Genomic DNA, 17,278 nt, shown 5'->3' with positions numbered 1-17,278 from the left:
GCAGGGATCTCCAGGAGGCATTCACCTCACGAGGGGGATGTAAGAGCCGTACATCTGATACGTGCTTATTAGAAATAAGAAAATGAGGCTTGGGATCAGCTTGTGTGCTGAAATGAGGCTGAGGTTCCCTCGGACTCTAATTAGCTAAACTTCGGTGAGATGTTGCATCGCGGGCGTGACAGAAAAAGGCACACGGACAGACGTGAGACATCCAGAAGAGCCAGGGACAGCTGTACGGGGTGCCCTGGAAAATACCGGTCAGAGGCAGGTTCCGAAGGCAGCCGTGTCCCCTCGCTGCCTCCTGCTCCTTCCTAAAGGCCATCCAGGCGGGTGCTTGCGGGAAGCCTGGCCCCCAGCCCGCGTCCAACCAGCCTGGGTGCCTGTGTCTCTTCCCACTGCCTCGAACTGACCTCCGGTGCCGACGGCGATGAGGGGAGTTGTCTGTGAGCTCATGGGGCCCTGACTACCTTCCAGGCCTTACTTCTCTAGGAGGTGAGGCCTGTTTTTAGACCCACTCTACAGGTGTGGAAACCGAGGAGCAGCGGACAGCTCGCTGCGATCCCCACTGGTCACCCTGCCCAGCAGCCCCCATTAGGCAGGCCGCCTCCCTGCGGGACGTGGCACCTGGTGGGGAGGCCCACGGGTTGCTTCCGGCACCCCCTTCCCATTCCCAGATCCACAGGTGATCTGCTGGGCATAAACACCGCACGAACATGCTCCCAGAAGAACGGGTGGGGGTGGGAGACACCCCTGAAAAGGGCCCGAGGTCACGGGGGAAGAGAGCGAACTTGGCAGATGCCGATCACACACACGTCCTGGGGTCCACCGGCCGTCCTTTCTCGCCGTGAACCCTCTTGACAGATGAGAAAACGGTCCCCCGAGAAGCCGGAAGGCCGGGCGGAGGGCAGCGGGGACAGGAACGGTCACCCCAGGCCCACCTTGGGGCCGCATTCCAGCTCGTGGAAGGCAGCAGGGGCTCTGTCCTACACGCCCCGCCCCAGCCCAGCAGCCGGGCCACGGTCTCAGGCTCATCTGCCTTCTGCGCGTGGCAATATGGGCATGCGACCCTGCCCCTGCCCCCTCTGGAGTCTGGCTGGGCACCATCTTTCCTGCCAAGAACGGTGGGGGCTCCTCTCCTCTGTGCCCCGGGAGGAGGGCCATCCCTAGCTTCCAGCGCATTCTCCCCACCCCTGCCGGCGAGCCCAGGTCACAGAGAGCAGTGGTTCCCCAGGGTCTCCAACTGAGTGGCAGGGGGCTCAGCCTTGAACACCGGCCTGGACCAGTCAGCTCAATGCCACCTCTTCCAAGAAGCCTTCCCAGGCTGTCCTACCTAAGGAAGCCACCCAATGGTTATAAGCAGATCCCCCGCCCGGGCTCCCTCTTCTGTGCTCCCTCACATCACCCCCACTGACTGTCAACTCCCTACGGATGGGAATCACATCCGTCTCCCCCACGGCTGCGCCCCAGGGTCCGTGCCAGCACAGGCCTTAGCACACAGAAGTTCAGTAAGTGCACACTTCACCAGGGCACGGCCTTTGCCATGCAGGCCCCTGGGCCTGGCACGGGGGCGCCCAGCAAGATTTGCCGAGGGGATGTTTGTGGGTGAATGACTGGGGATCAGCAGCCACGACCAGGCCAGGTCTACAAGCCGGGGCCATGAGCAGGGGTCTGTGTCCACTCCTCTGCCTCTGGGCAGGGTCTGGCACGAGCCTGTGTCAGTGAGCTCGCTCCTGCCTGCCGCGTGGGCCCCTGACCCTTGCGGGGGCAGCCCAAAGGGGGAGGGGCGGCCTGGCATTGGGAGGGGGCTGGACAGGGCTGCTCCGGGGCTCCTACCCCGGACCAGAGTAGGAGCAAAGGCTCCCAGCACCTGAGTCAGCAGGAGGGTGCGAGTGGACCCAGTAAGCAAGAGGACAATGGTCACAGCCCTGGCCTGGCTGGGACACGGGAGGACAGTCCCTCCGTGTGCGTGCCAGGCGCACACATGGGACTCGCGGCTTTCACGGCGCTGTGCACCTACAACGCCTCGGGATGTGAAACGAGAGCTACGGGGCACGGAGGCACAACCAGCTCCTACGGCACTTTACTCTCCCCTGCAAACCAGCTTCCATGGTCCTTGGCTCTCTCCTGGGCACCGGGGGCCACGCAGTGGACAGCAGCCACACCCCGGCTTGCAGACGGCCGGGGTCGGGGAGACAGGAGTCTGACGGAAAGGGTTTGTTTGTTTTTTTTTTTTTTCCAGGAATGAATCTGGAGCCAGTGCCAATGAGGCCGGTTCCAAAGCCCCCAGCACTACAGGGGCAGCCGCGAAGTCACAGGACCCCAACGGGGGAGAGGTGTGGCCAGTGGCCCTCGACGCTGGTGTAAGCTTGCCAAGGACCAGCCGGCCGATGGTGGTGACCGTGCTCACTCCACAAGGGTCCCTGTCTCTGGGCAGGCGGGTGCACCTGTGGGTGGGGGGTGCGGGGTGGGGGCCTGGCTTCCCGGCTCCGGGCGGCTGGAGGACACCCAGGACCCACTTACAGGGTCACAGCCCAGGCCTGTGGGTGACTGAGAAGCCAGGAATCCCACCCCCTCCGGCCCACCCCCCCTGCATCCTCCCGGCCTCTGTGACGCACCACTGTTGCCATGGGAACCCTGCCAGCCGAGCTCATGACTTCAGGGCAGATGGGGAGGAGCTGGGCCTAGCAGCCTGGTCCTGCAGCAAAGGTCTCGGACAATTAGCGAATGGCAGAGGAAACGGGGAAGTCGTCTGGCAGGGGCGGCACCCTGCTCTAAGACAAGGGGAGGTCCGAGACCCCGGGGGGGGGGGGGGGGGGGGGGCGGAGGGGCGTGTGGGCGGAGCCCCACGCCTTCCAGATGGGGGTGGGCGGGGCCCGCGTCGGCCTGGGCTGGCGGTTGGAGCCTCAGTTTCCCTCTCCCCAAAGCAGGATCGACCACAAACAGCCTGTGTGTGTGTCACCAGCATCTGCTGGGAACAGGGGTACAACTTCACATCTTCCTGGAGCCTCTGCCCAGGGGCCCTGATTGGCTGGGCCGCCTCTGGGGAGCCTGTCACGTGGGCCCCACCTGTCAGCACCAATTGGGGTCTCCCAGACACCTGCTCTGCGCCCGGGGTTGCCATGGGGACGGGCCGGCGGGGCGCGTGTGGGCACACCTGTCTGTCTGTGTCGGCGTGGGGCTGTGGCCGCGGCTGAGCTGTCCACACGAGCACGGAGGCCCTGACCGCTGTCCCCTCCCGCACTGGGAGAGGAAGGAGGCCTTCTTTTGCTCTCCTCCAATTCCACACCTCCGGGATAGGGATTCAGGAAGCTTCCCCCAATTTCCAGTAAAAGACACAGAGGCCCGGAGAAAGGAGTTCACTTGCGTAAGGTCGCCGGGCCCTCGGAAAGTTCCAGAGCTGGTGAGGGTTGGGGTGGGGGCGGAAGGGCTTCAAGAGTCCAGAAGACACCCTTGCCCGGCGGAGCCCTGGCCCTCTACCCTCCACCCAGCCAGGGGCAGGTGCAGGCTCCGCATCAGATGTATACGATGAGAAGACAGTGCAACCTGGCTGCCCCAGTTTGGAGCATTACGGCCGTCGGCGCTGCTGATCGGCTCTGGCGTCTCCTGGCTGCCTCCTCCTCAGCTCCACTCAGACACACCCCCAGCCCCCACCCCTCCCCAGCCCCCGCCCCACCGCACCCCTGCCTGCAGGCCACAGGCCCTCCCGCCCAGCAGAGAAGAGAGAAGCATGGCCACCCGGCCCCCAGGATGGATGGTGAGCCGACAGGAGGACAGAGGGAGGGGCCTCAGCCCTTCTCAACACAGCAGCCACGAGCCCAGTCCTGGCCAGAACAGTCCGGGCCCCGGGGACCGGCTCTGCCAATTAGAAGGTGGGTGTCGCGGGGGGTGGGTGCCCGCAGCCCCCGTGCCTCCAGGACAAAGGCTCCCGTCCCCTCGGGGGGCTGCGGTGCCCCCTGCCTGTCCCTCACGGGCAGCCTCCGCTTTCACCCTGTCTCCCACGTGGCACACCAGCCACAGTGCGGGTGGGGAAACTGAGGCCTAGAGTCAGAAATGGCTTGTCCAAGGTCACGGAGCCAGGAAACGGCAGACGCCAGGAGGGTCTGACCCGGGACTGGGTCACCACGTGCAGTGGAGGACGGCGGGCGGCCCTGGGCACCCGTGCACCAGCCTGTCCCGGGGCCCAGCACTGCCGGGCTCGGCAAGCAGACGCTGCCGGTCAGGAATGCAGAATTGGCCTTTAAATACTTCAGTGATTTCATGCCGTGGCGTCTCCCTCTTCCCCAGCCGCCCGAGGCGCCGGGCCGCGCCGCTGAGGCCTAATGAGCTGTGAAGGTCCATTTTTCAAAGTTAAACATTTCCCGGGCTCCCTGGCCCAGGCTTTAGCTGCAGCCTGGAAACATCCTGGGTGCGGGGCCCACACGGCCACCGGGGAGGCTGCTGCCCACACGGGTTTCCAGAACCCCCTCCGCTCTGCTCTCGCTGCCCGCCGGTGCCCGCGGACAACCAACCCAGCAGCCTGCTTATGGAAACAGAGCTGGGATGGACACGGCCTGGGGGGCTGGGGGGGCCTAGCCCAGTGCAACCTTCAGACGCGTGGGCCCTAAACCCGCCCCTTTACAGCTGAGAACACTGAGGAGGGCTGGAGACCCCCTCATGCCATGTCTTACCCAACTCTGTTTCCCTCGGGGTGCAACATGGGGCCAGGCACACAGCAGGTACAGAATAAATGCTTGCTGCCAGGAGTAACTCACCCGAGGCCGCAGTTAGTGGCAGCCATGGATGGAGACCCCCAACCCCGGGACCTCGGCTCCTGGATCCGCTGCGTGGGCCTGGCAGGGCTCAGACCGCCCCGTCTACCCGGTCACGAGAGGTGACCTGACCCCCCGGTCGACACCCTGCCTCTCTGGGGTGACTGGTGGAAGGAAACCTGAACCTGTACTCAGGCGGGTGGGGTCAAGCCTCAGTTCTGCTGCTGCCCGGTTCCATGCACTTGGGCAAGCCACCTCTCTGGGCCTTAGGGTCCCCATAGGCCATTTGAGGACATCAATCTCTCGAGCTGGGCCTTCCTGTTCCCGTTTCTTCCAAGCCCCGTCCACACGGCCACTCTCTTCCAATCCCTGTGGCTGCACCTGTCCGTCACCCGCACCATCACTCACGCATCCAGCTTTCAGCCACTCACGTATCTACTCATCCATCACCCATCTTTCTACCATCCGTCCATCCACCCATCCACACACCCACCGCCTTACCTACCCACCCGTCCGTTTACGGCCGTACGAAGAATGCAGCAAGCCTGCAACATGCCCGTTCTGGGCCAGGGCGAGAGCCCGGGTCCCCAAATCCTGACCCATGACCTTCCAGGATGCCAGGTACTTAAAGAGCTCGGGAGTACCCGTTCTATCGCTGGCCGTGGCCTGCTCGGGCAAGAGCTCCTGTCCCCGACTCTAGATCCCGCGGAGACAACCAAAAGCTAAGGGACCAGCAAAGCTCCCCAGCCCCCCGTGATCCTGCCTCAAGACCGTGTGAACCTGGCCAAGAACGTCAGACTCTCTGCCTGTAACTGGCACATGACTGCAGAGGCTTTGGACCGGGCCACACCAGGGAAACTGGCTGGCTCAGAGAGCTGTGAACGGACAGCTGGTTAGGGGATTCAACAAAACGACGACACATAGAGGGACAAGATATTTTTCGCTTGCTACCAACCCCACGGCTTCTCAAGGGTCTGTGGGCACCAGGTTCTCGCCACCAGCAAGGGCGGGACTGGCCCTGCCCAGATGAGCCCCCCCGCAGATCACAGGGCAGCGGGTTCAACTTGCAATCCCCAAATTATACCAAACACCCAGAAATACATGCATGGTTCCTTGGCAACCCCTGGCTGTGGGGACTGAGCTGGGAGTCTGTGTTTTCCCCATGTGTCCGTCTACCCTTTGGTCCACCTGTACACTCAGTCCCCGGGCACGTTATATCACTGGAACCATGACTAGGAGCCTGTGGAGCCTTGAAATTGTACTCACTCCCTAGTACACACATACAGTGTGCCATGTAGAGAGGCTGGGTTAAAAAATAATATTGGGTTGGGGCGCCTGGGTGGCTCAGTGGGTGGAGCGTCCGACTTCAGCTCAGGTCATGATTTCGCGGTTTGTGGGTTCGAGCCCCACGTCGGGCTCTGTGCTGACAGCTCGGAGCCCGGAGCCTGCTTCGGATTCTGTGTCTCCCTCTCTCTCTGACCCTCCCCCGTTCAAGCTCTGTCTCTCTCTCCTTCAAAAATAAACCTTAAAATAATAATAATAATACTGGGACTATTGATAAAAACAATAACAACAACTTGGATCAATCTCCAGGGAGTTTTGTTGAAAACAAATCCAGTCCCCCAAGTTATGTACTGTATGATTCCATTTTTATAGCATACTTGAAAAGACAAAATTATAGAACTGGAGAACCAAGGAGGGGTTACCAGGTCCAGAGATGGGGTTGAGGGGAGGGAGCTGAGTGTGGCTCTTCTGGGGCAACAAGAGGGAACCTGGGGAGATGGAAATGTTCTGCATCCAGACGTATCACTGTCAATGTCCTAGCTGTCACTATACCGTAGTTGTGCGAGGTGGCATCACAGCGAGGAACCAGATAAAGACTACGTGGGATCTCTCCGAATTATTTCTCACAACTGCATGGGACTCTACAGCAACCTCAAAAATCAACCAAAGCCAAGTTTAAATAATGCCATCAAAAAAGGTTGGCTTTTTTAATAAAACATGGCAGGTCAGCTGGCTCAACACAGGGAAAGACCTGAAACTCAATCCCTACCTCACACCATAGGTAAAAAACTCATTCCAGTTGGACAGAAAACCTAAATGTCAAATGTAAAACAGCCTTTAGAAGATCGCATGGAGAAGCGTCTTCAAGGACTTGAGATGAGAAATCATTTTGTTATAAACTAACAAAAAGCACTAACCACGAAGGACGACTTGGACTGCACCAAGATCAAGCACTTCTTCTCTTTTAAAGACCTAACTAGAAGAGTAAAAACATACGGAGCAGGAGAAGATATTTACAACCTACATAATCAAGAATGGAAGTGTTTATAGATATATCAAGAATTTCTCCAGGGGCGCCTGGGTGGCTCAGTCGGTTGAATGTCCGACTTCAGCTCAGGCCATGGTCTCGCAGTTTGTGAGTTTGGGCCCCGCATCAGGCTCTGTGCTGACAGCTCAGAGCCTGGAGCCTGCTTTGGATTCTGTCTCCTCTCTCTGCCCCTCCTCACTTGTGCTCTGTCTCTCAAAAATAAATAAATGAAAAAAAATTTAACCTTCAAAAAAAGAACTTCTACAAATGTATAAGAAAAAGACCTTTCAGTAGAAAAAAAAAATGGGTAAAGGTTTTGAGCAGATACATTAGAAAAGAGAATATCCAAATGGCCAATCTACTTATGAAAAGATGCTCGCCAATAGGGCGAAAAGGTGGGGCACGCTCCCGTCAAAATCAGTACAGCCACTTTGGACAACTGTTTGGTGTTCTCTACTAAAACCACACACAGGAACATCCCTGCTGGGGATCCGTCCGACAGAAATGAGTGCATGTGTCCACCAAAAGGCATGTACAAGAATGTTCACAACAGCACTACCCATAAGCCCTGAGGTCTGGAAACACCCAAATGTCCATCAGTGGTAGAAAAGACCAACAGATACTCTAATCAACGTTTAACATAAACTACTTGTATAGCACCAACACTGAGGGACCTCACACATATTTTGTTGAACAAAAGAAGCCAGCCCCAAGAGAACACCTATGGTGTGGTTCCACTCACATAAAGCACAGAAATAGGAAAAAAACATCTATGGAACTGAAAATCAGGAAAGTGTTTCCCTCTGAGGAGGAAAGAGGAACGGTGATAACAGAGGCGGCAGAAGGGCTTGTGAGAGGCAGGTAACGTCTCACTTCTTGACCTGGATGGTCCTTCCGTGAGTTCCACCCTGTGACAACTCACGGAGTTTTTCGGAGTTTTCTTTTCAGAGGATAATACCACAAGGTATTCTGGCATGCCACAGTAAAGAGGTCACCAAATCCTGTCACTGAAACAACTATAAAACTAGTCAAAATGATTAAAAATAACCATTTCGACATCCTCGAAACTGGCCAAAGGCACGTACGCATGAAAAACTGGTGAACTTTGAATAATGCAGAGTAAAGGTGGTGGTGTTGCCCGAAACTGCTCCCATCGCCCCACTCCCAGCTCAGCTGGTGCATCATCGTAACAGGGCAGCACAGGGCAGGGCAGGCCACGAAAACTAGCAGCTTCACTGCCAGAGGCTGACATGATTCAGAGCAGAAGACACAAAACTCACGATCAGCAGCAGCGGTGTCCGTAAGAAGTGGCAATCTCCATGGCAAGTGAACGGGGAAAGCCAGACATTCTACCGGGCAGAGGCTGTGATCCTGGCTCGGGCAGCAACAGACCAGGGAATCAGCTGGAAATGTGACAGAGACATGAAACGTGACGGCCATCGTGATGGGCTATAAGCTCTCCACGTGTGGCCAGCTGATGGGCAGCACGCGTGCACGTGGCAGGGCAGAGAGGGTCCAAGAAATTCACACATCTCTGGCTTACTGAGAGCCTGTGGACATACACAGAGGAGACATGAGAGGTTCTGGCAGGAAGTAAATGCCAGGCAGGCTTGAAAACCGCCTGGCCTTAAAATGTGCTCCTGAGCCCGATGTGCAGATTCATCGGCAGACGGTAGAAGCCTGACAGGCTCCAGGTGTGTGCACACAACCTCTGACCAATCAATGCCTGACCACTAAGCTAAGCAGACACAGAGATGATCCTCAGGAAGCCAAAATTAAATATAAAAGCAGGGATTTCAAAAGGGAAGGGGGACAAAACAGAAACATCAACAGTGACACATCAGAGGAAAATGGATTTCAACATTTCAGCCCAGAAGAGTTACTCAAAAACCAGCAAAAATAACAACTTGAGGGCAGGGGGTGGGAGATTAGAATCCAGAGCTGTTTTAAAATATTATCTACAATATCCATTTTCAACCTCAAATTGCAAAACATACAGAGAAATACGAAAGGGTAACTTGTACTCAGAATAAAAAGCGGTCGATAAAAATTGTCAATGAATGTCACAAGATGTTGCATACAGCAGACCAAGACTCCGAGGCAGTGATCATAAATGTGTTTTTAAAAAAGACAATTGTGTTTAATGAATTAAAGTATGACGACAATGACTCAAAACTAGAGAAACTCAAGGAAGGGAGAGAGTATTTTTAAAATGGAAATTCTGGAATTCAGAAGTATAATAACTGAAGTGAAAAATTCATGAGAGGGGCTCAACAACAGATTTGAGACAGCAGAAGAAAGATTTAACGACTCAAGCAGATCAAATGGAATTGTCCAACTTAAAGACAGAAAGAAAACGTAAGGAAGAAAAACGAATCAAAAATGAGACAACATCACATCTGATGTGAGACAACATCAGAGACACCAACATCCATGTGATGGGAGAGGAAAGAGACAGGGACAGAGAGAGAGAGAATATTTGAAGAAATAATGGCTGAAAATTTCCCAAATTCGATGCAAAGCATGACTCTAACAAATGCAAGATCAGTGAAAACAAAATTCTCACATTTAGACACATCGTAATCAAACTGTTGAAAGACAAAGAGAAAATGGGAAAAAGGGATTCATCACGTGCAGGGTGAAGGCAGTGTGATTAATGGCTGACTTCTCATCTGAAATTATGAAGGTGAGAAGGCAGTGGGACAGCATTTTCAAAGGGCTGAAAGAAGAAATGTCAGCCAAGAATTCCATGTCCCATGAAACTACCCCTCAGAACCGAAGGCAAACTAAAGACATTCAAAGATAAACAAAGACTGGGAGAATGTGGTGAACCTCCTTCAGAAGACATACTAAAGGAAACCTTGTAGGCTCAAAGGAAACAATGCCTGAGGAACTTCAAATCCACAGAAAGAAAGGAAGAGCACAGAAATGTTAAGTGTGGGGGCAGACATAAAAGTCTATAAGGGGCACCTGGCTGGCTCAGTTGGAAAAGTGTGTGGCTCTTGATTTCAGGGTGGTTGAGTCAAGGCTTACATTGTGCATAGAGATTACTTAAATAAATAAAAAAAGAGAGTCTATGAAGGTGCTTTTTTCCCTTAACTTCTTTTAAAAACATAAGATTATATGAAGCAATAACTGTAACACTAGACTCTTGGGGTTTAGCATATAGTAATGTAATACATATAACAATAGCATAAGGACAGAGGAGATAATGGGACTATATTGGAGTAAAATTTCCATATTTCACTATACATTAGTATTAATCTAAAATTATTTGCAATGAGTTAAGATGCATATTGCTACTCCCACACAACCACTAAGAAAACAAAGGAATATGGTTTAAAAAATTAACAAAGGAATCAACATCATACACTGAAAGTATTTACCCAACACAAAAGAAGGCAACAAAGGAGAAAGAAGGAAAAAGAAAAGATGAGACATGTAGAAAACAAGTAAGAAAATAGTAACCATATCAAATTTTTAAAATACATTAAATGTAAATGGACTACACAGCCCAATCAAGAGGCAGAGATTGTTAGAATGGGTTAAAAGAACAAGATCCAAATATATATTACCTAAAAGTGATGCACTTTGGCTTCAAGCATACAACTATGTTGAAAGCTAAAAGATGGGGAAATACATTCAAACAGTAACCTTACAGAGCTGGAACAGGTAAATTAACATTCGACAAAACAGACTTTAAGAAATATTGCCAGGGGTGCCTGGGTGGCTCAGTCGGTTGAGCGTCCGACTTCGGCCCGGGTCACGATCTCGCGGTCCGTGAGTTCGAGCCCCGCGTCAGGCTCTGGGCTGATGGCTCAGAGCCTGGAGCCTGCTTCCGATTCTGTGTCTCCCTCTCTCTCTGCCCTTCCCCCGTTCATGCTCTGTCTCTCTCTGTCTCAAAAATAAATAAACATTAAAAAAAAATTTTTTTTAAATAAAAAAAAAAGAAATATTGCCAGGGGGCACCTGGGTGGCTCAGTTGGTTGGGCGTCCAACTTCAGCTCAGGTCATGATCTCGTGGTCTGTGAGTTTGAGCCCCGCTTCGGGCTCTGTGCTGACAGCTCTCAGCCTGAAGCCTGCTTTGGATTCTGTGTCTCCCTCTCTCTCTGCCCCTCCCATGCTCATGCTCTGTCTCTGTCTCTCAATAATAAATATTAAAAAATAAAAATAAAAAATAAATAAATATTGCCAAAGCAAAGAGTGACATTTCATAATGATAGGCCCATATCTCAGGAAGATATAACAATTACACATGGATACACCCATAACAAAAGGGCCCCAAGCTACATTAAGCAAAAATCGACAGAATTAAAAGGAGAAATAGACAATTCGTCAATAGCTGGAGATTTCAATACTCCAGTCTCAATAAGTGACAGAACTAGACAGGAAACAAGCAAAGATACAGAAGATGAACAGCACTGTCACCAACTTGACCAAACTGACATTTATAAAATATTCCATCCGGCAGAATAGACATTCTTTTTAAACACACATGGTTCATTCTCCAGGGCAGACATGTGCCAGGCTATGAGGCGAACCTCAGTAAACTTAAAATGAATGAAATCGTAGAAAGCATAGTCATCAATCACAACAGAATTGAAGAGAAATCAACAAAAGAAATAAATCTTGAGAAATGCCTCAAATATTTGGAAAGGAAACAACAGAGTTTTAAATAGGCCATGAGTCAAAAAAAAAAAAAAAAAAAAAAAAGGAAATCAGAAAACGTCTTTACTTAAAACAAAACCAGAATGTATCAAACTCTATGAGATGCAGTTAAAAGCAGGGCTTCGTTTGAAATTTATAGCTTTCAATGCATATCAGAAAAGAAGACAAATCTTAGTAACCTAAGTTCTCACCTTAAGAAGCTAGAAAAGGAGATCAAACTCAACCCAAAGCAAGTAAAATAAAGAAAATAATAAAGATTACAGCTGTGGGGTGCCTGGGTGGTTCAGTTGGTTGAGTGTCTGACTTCAGCTCAGGTCATGATCTCATGGTTCAGTTCATGAGTTCGAGCCCTGCATCGGGTTCTGTGCTGACAGCTCAGAGCCTGGAGCCTGTTTTGGATTCTGTGTCTCTCTCTCTCTCTCTGCCCCTTCTCCACTCGTGCTCTGTCTCTCAAAAATAAACATTTAAAAAAATGCTTAAAAGATTAGAGCTGAGATTGGTGGAATAAACAACAGGAAAAAATAGAGAAAATCAATGAAACAAAAATTCAGTTATTTGAGAAAATCAACAAAAATGATAAACTTTTAGCTTGACTGACCAAGAACACAAAGGGAGAGAAGACACAAATTACTAAAATCAGTTATTGAAGAGGAAACACCACTACCAATCCTACAGAGATTAAAGGGAGTATAAGGGAATATTACGAACAACGTGATTCCAACAAATGAGACAATTTAGATGAAATACACATCTTCCTAGAAAGACACAAATGATCAAAACTGATTCAAGAAAATCTGAATAGACTTACACCATTTTTAAATGAATAATTGAACGTATCCCCACAGAGAAGAGCCCAGGTCCAGATGGCTTTCGTGGTAAATTCTGTCAAATATTTAAAGAAACAATACTGACATTTTACAAACTCTTTCAGAAAAGGAAGAGGAGAAAAACTTCCTTACTCATTGTATGAGATGAGTACTTCTTCCCTGATGCCAAAACCAAAGACATCATTAGACAATAACAGACCAAGATCCCTCATGGACACAGGTGCAAAAATCCTTCACAAACTTAAGAAACCAAATCCAGTCACATCCAAAGAGGATTATACAAGTGGCACTTATCCCAGGAATACGCATTCGTGATAAAAACGCATAACAAATCAGGAGGACAAGGGGCCTTCTCAACCCAAAAAGGCCATCTATGAAAACCACAGCTAACATCATACTTAACCGTGAGTGAAAAGACTGAATGTTTTCCCTCTACAGCCAGGAGCAAAGTGGCCTCTGCCATTCAGCATTATTCTGGAAGCTCTGGTAAGTGCAGTAAGGCAAAAACAAACAAACAAACAAACAAACAAACAAAAAGTAATAAAAGGAAACTAGTTTGAAAGGAAAGATGCGAATAAAACTCTCCTATTTGCAGATGACATGATCCTGTATGTAGAAAATCTAAGGAGTCCACAAAAGTCTACTGGAACTAGCTAATAATTAAATTTAGCAAGATTGTGGGATAAAAGATCAATACACCAAACTCAATTTTATTCCTGTGTACTAGTAACAATCTGAAAATGAAATTAAGAAAATTATTCCATTCCCAATAGCATCAAAAACCATCCAGGAATAGATTTAACAAAAGAAATTTAATTAGCAAGACTTGCACATAGAAAACAAAACAAAACAAAAAAAATGCTAAGAGAAATTACAGACCTAAATTCGTGGAGAGATATTCCATGTTCATGGATTGGAATACTTAAGATTCCCAAACTGATCCATAAATTAAACACAAGCCCATCAAAATCCCAGCAGGTTTTCTTTTTTCTTTTTTTTTTAAGACACTGACCAGCTGATCCTAAAATTTACATGGAAGTGCAAAGGAGTTAGAATAGCCAAAACAATTTTTCAAGAAGAAAAACAAATTTGGAGGACTTACGCCACACACTTTAAAAACTTAGCACAATTGGGGCGCCTGGGTGGCTCAGTTGGTTGGGCATCCGACTTCGGCTCAGGTCACGGGCTCTGTGCTGACAGCTCAGAGCCTGGAGCCTGCTTCAGATTCTGTGTCTCCCTCTCTCTCTCTGCCCCTCCCCCGCTCATATTCTGCCTCTCTGTGTCTCTCGGAAATGAATATATGTTAAAAAAAATTTTTTAACTTAGTGCAATGCTGCAGTAATCAAGACAGTATGGTTCAACAGACAAGTACATCGGTGGAATAGAAGTGAGAGCCCACAAATAAACCCTTACCCTTCTGGTCCCCAGAAAACTTAACACAGAGAAGGCAATATTCAAAATATGGTACAGGGACAATTAGGTATCCATACACCAAGAACTGAACTTAGACCCTTATATGCTGTGCCCAAACATCAGCTTAAAAACAGACCCAAATGCAAGTAAGACTATAACACGTCTCAAAAAAGGCACAGAGGAAAATCTTTGTGACCTCGGCTTAAGCAAAAAATCCTTAAACACCAAAAACGTAAAAGAAACACCATAAAGGAAAAACAATGCACAAACCAGACTCTATTATAAATAAAAACTCCTGTGCTCTAAAAAACACCTTTAAAAAAATGAAAGACAAGCTATAGACAGACTAGCGTAAGGTATTTGCAAATCATATTTCTGATAAATGACTTGTATCCAGAACGTATAAAGAATTCCCCCAGTAATTCTGAATAGTTTTGAAACTCGGGAAGACAAATGAACCCCTGAACACGGTCAAAAGATTTGAATAGAAATTTTCATCGAAAAAGGAATATGAATGCCTAACGAACGCACAAAGAAATGTTCAACTTCATCGATCATCAGGCCAGTTGAAACCACAGTGAGATACGCCCGCCTGAATGTCCACAATGGAAAGACCACCACGACCCTCACGCATCGCTGTAGGAACGTGACACGGGGCAGGCACTTTAGAAAATTCTTAAATTGCTAGCAATTTAAATATGAACTTACCGGACGACCACTGCGAGGACCCCGCCCAAGAGAAACGAACGCACGCGTCCACACAAAGGCTCTACGCCGAAGTTCACGGCAGCCCCAAACCGTACCCCATCCAAATGCCCGCGATTGGCGTCCGGGTACATACAACTCGGTTCGGCGAAGAACGGAATCGTATCCAGCCACAAAAGTAAGCAAGCTACCATCTCGGGCCACGGGATGCAGATGCTCGGAGGCGTTCTGCTGAGTGGAAGAAGCCACGCACAGGAAACCACGCGGGAAAGACCCAGAGAAGGTGCGTCTCTAGAGAGAGCCCGTGGGTCGGTGCCGGGGGCAGGCGCACAGGCGGACCGGGGTCCTCTGGGGTGACGCGCACGTTCGACACTGGCTTGTCACCGGGTCCACAACTCCATAAACGCAGGGCAACCACTCAAGAGCACCCCCCGGGGGCACGTGGACGTGTAATGGGCGTGCACACCTCCAACGTCACGGTAGGTGAATTCCCTCCGGGTCAAGCTGTCGTGGAACAGGGGAGGTGGGGAGGCGCGCTTTGCACAACCCACCGCACCTCCGCTGGTCACACCCTCTTTGCCACCTTGTTCTGAGAACAGCCTTCAGAATAACTTACAAGCCCCCAAGGCCATGGCCTCGCCACTGTCACCCCTAGGACTCCACACCCCACATGACCTAGGGATCATTTCCTTAGGACCTTGGGTACTCCCCCACAACCGAACTCCACGGCTGCCTCCCTCCCTGACTCCTGCTGACCATGCAGGACAAAGAACCCTGGGCAGGGGCAGACAGGGAGTGGCCTGGGCCCCACGAGCCCCTCACTCTCCACCCAAGCCAGGCAGGCTCCTCCCTCGGCCCCTCGTCCAGGGCAGACCCTGGTGCCTCTGCATCGAGGGCCAGCCCAGGTTGGCGACAGCCAGTGACACGCTCTCCCTCCTCAGGAAGGCTCAGCTCACCCATCTGTAAAATGGGCAGAGGGCTGCCTGGGGTGGGAGGGGCACCTGTCTGTGACAGGCAGATCCGGGCTCTGGCACTTGTAAGCGGTGAGCCCACACCGTCACGTCTCCGTGTCTCGGTCTGCTCGTCTGTGAAATGGGCACACGCACCTCGCTCACGGGCTGTGCGAGGATTCCACACAGGAAGCAGGAATTATCTGAGCCCGGAGGAGTGCGAGGTCCTGTGGTTCCAGCAGGCCCCCTGGGACGGAGGTCGGGGCAGGCGGACGGGACAGGAGCCTAGGGCTGCCCTCCAAGCCCGTTGCCCCTTCTGGAAGAGCACAGCTGCAACAGCCCCGAAGCTCTGATTCTGAAGCTCGGCCCGGCTTCCTTCTTCCCAAGAAGCACCCATGCCTCCCATCATGTGTCCCCCAAAACGGCGCTTTCTCCCTGAATGTAGAATTTCCAGACATTCCGCTCCCCGCCCCCCCCCAGAGGAGGGTGGGAGCTGGAAGGGCTGAATTGGATCCTGTCACCTCCTGGCTGTGTGACCACTGAGGTTCAGGATCCCCCTCCCAGCCCCCCACCTTCTGCAGAGGTAAACAGGAGAGACCTCGAGCCCTCCGTGGATGGCGTGCCCCCCTCCAGAACAACCAGGCCCTCTGCCTGCACACCGTCCACCTGTGTGCCCGAGGGACCCCCGTGTGCCCGGAAGGGAAGCCCTCCTCCCCTCGGCTTCCCGAGGACCCTGTGAGGGCACAGCCGGGTGTGTGACCCCCGGGTCCGTGCAGCGGCTGGCACCGTGAAGGTGACCCCACAATGGAGCAAGCCCCCCACCCCAGCCAGAAAGGAGGCTCCCACACAGGCGGCCCACAGGAGCCCTCCGCCAGCCCCCTGCCCGTCAGCACACGGGACACGACTGGGCGCGTGCACCTGCTGAAGCACTCGCACAGGGGCGCACGAGGACACATCGAAGCACAAGCACCGTGTTCGACTGCGCCAGTGCGCGTGGCAGATGACGCGGCCGTGTGTGGCCGGACGTGTTCTCGAGGACATCAGAGCGCGTGCGGACGTGCAGAGATTCATCCAGGGGTCGGGCGTGACGTGTGTGTGTCACTTTAGAGTGCCGGGGCACAATGCCGGCTGGCGTGTTCGCACGTGTGCCTCAAAGAGGAGAGCGTGTGCTGTGCGTGCACAGGTATGACGGATGCCACGGGTGCACGAGTGCGTGTGGGAGGCTGCACGGGCGCGTCCTGCAGGGGGCTGTTCGTCAGTGTGTGTGTGTGTGTGTGTGTGTGTGTGTGTGCATGCACTGGGGCCTGCCAGCATGGCCGTCTTCCTGTCCTGGGCACAGCTGCCCGGTTCAGCCCCGACTCGCGTGGATTAAGGCCGGTGGAAACACTGGGTTTCTGGTGAGCTGTTTTTTCTAAAAAGCCGTCTCTGGCGAATCACATTCCTTCAGACCTAGCATGTTCTTGCTCTGTGGGGACAGCATAATGAGGACACCAGAATAAGCCCGCGTCTGTCAGACGGCAGACGCCTCCCCGGCCCACGTCTCGCCCGCCGTCCCCCCCCACCCCGGGCCCGTGGGGCTCACGCAGTCCAAACGGGGGGCCTCCCGGAGCCCCTGGGAGCGTTCACACACCCTTCATTCTACAGCCTCGGTCTGCT

At 52.1% G+C, this 17,278-nt stretch overlaps 1 protein-coding gene across 2 annotated transcripts in view; it reads right to left on the bottom strand.

Moving 5' to 3' along the window:
* Nucleotides 1–17,278, bottom strand: part of ELFN1 (extracellular leucine rich repeat and fibronectin type III domain containing 1) — a 66,519-nt gene that overhangs the window by 35,726 nt on the left and 13,515 nt on the right. The window contains exon 1 of one of the 2 annotated variants that reach the window (XM_081791664.1): nt 5,258–5,560. The exons of the other annotated variant lie outside the window; for it this stretch is intronic. The gene's annotated coding sequence lies outside the window, so the exon portion shown is untranslated. Of the gene's footprint in view, nt 1–5,257; nt 5,561–17,278 lie in introns of those variants that run through there. 2 annotated transcript variants of the gene reach the window in all.

Source organism: Panthera onca, chromosome E3 (genome assembly GCF_046562875.1).
Source record: "Panthera onca isolate mPanOnc1 chromosome E3, mPanOnc1 haplotype 2, whole genome shotgun sequence".
NCBI classification, from domain to species: Eukaryota; Metazoa; Chordata; class Mammalia; order Carnivora; family Felidae; genus Panthera; species Panthera onca.
The sequence above is the reverse complement of the archived record's forward strand: the minus strand, read 5'-3'. Positions and strand labels throughout refer to the sequence as shown.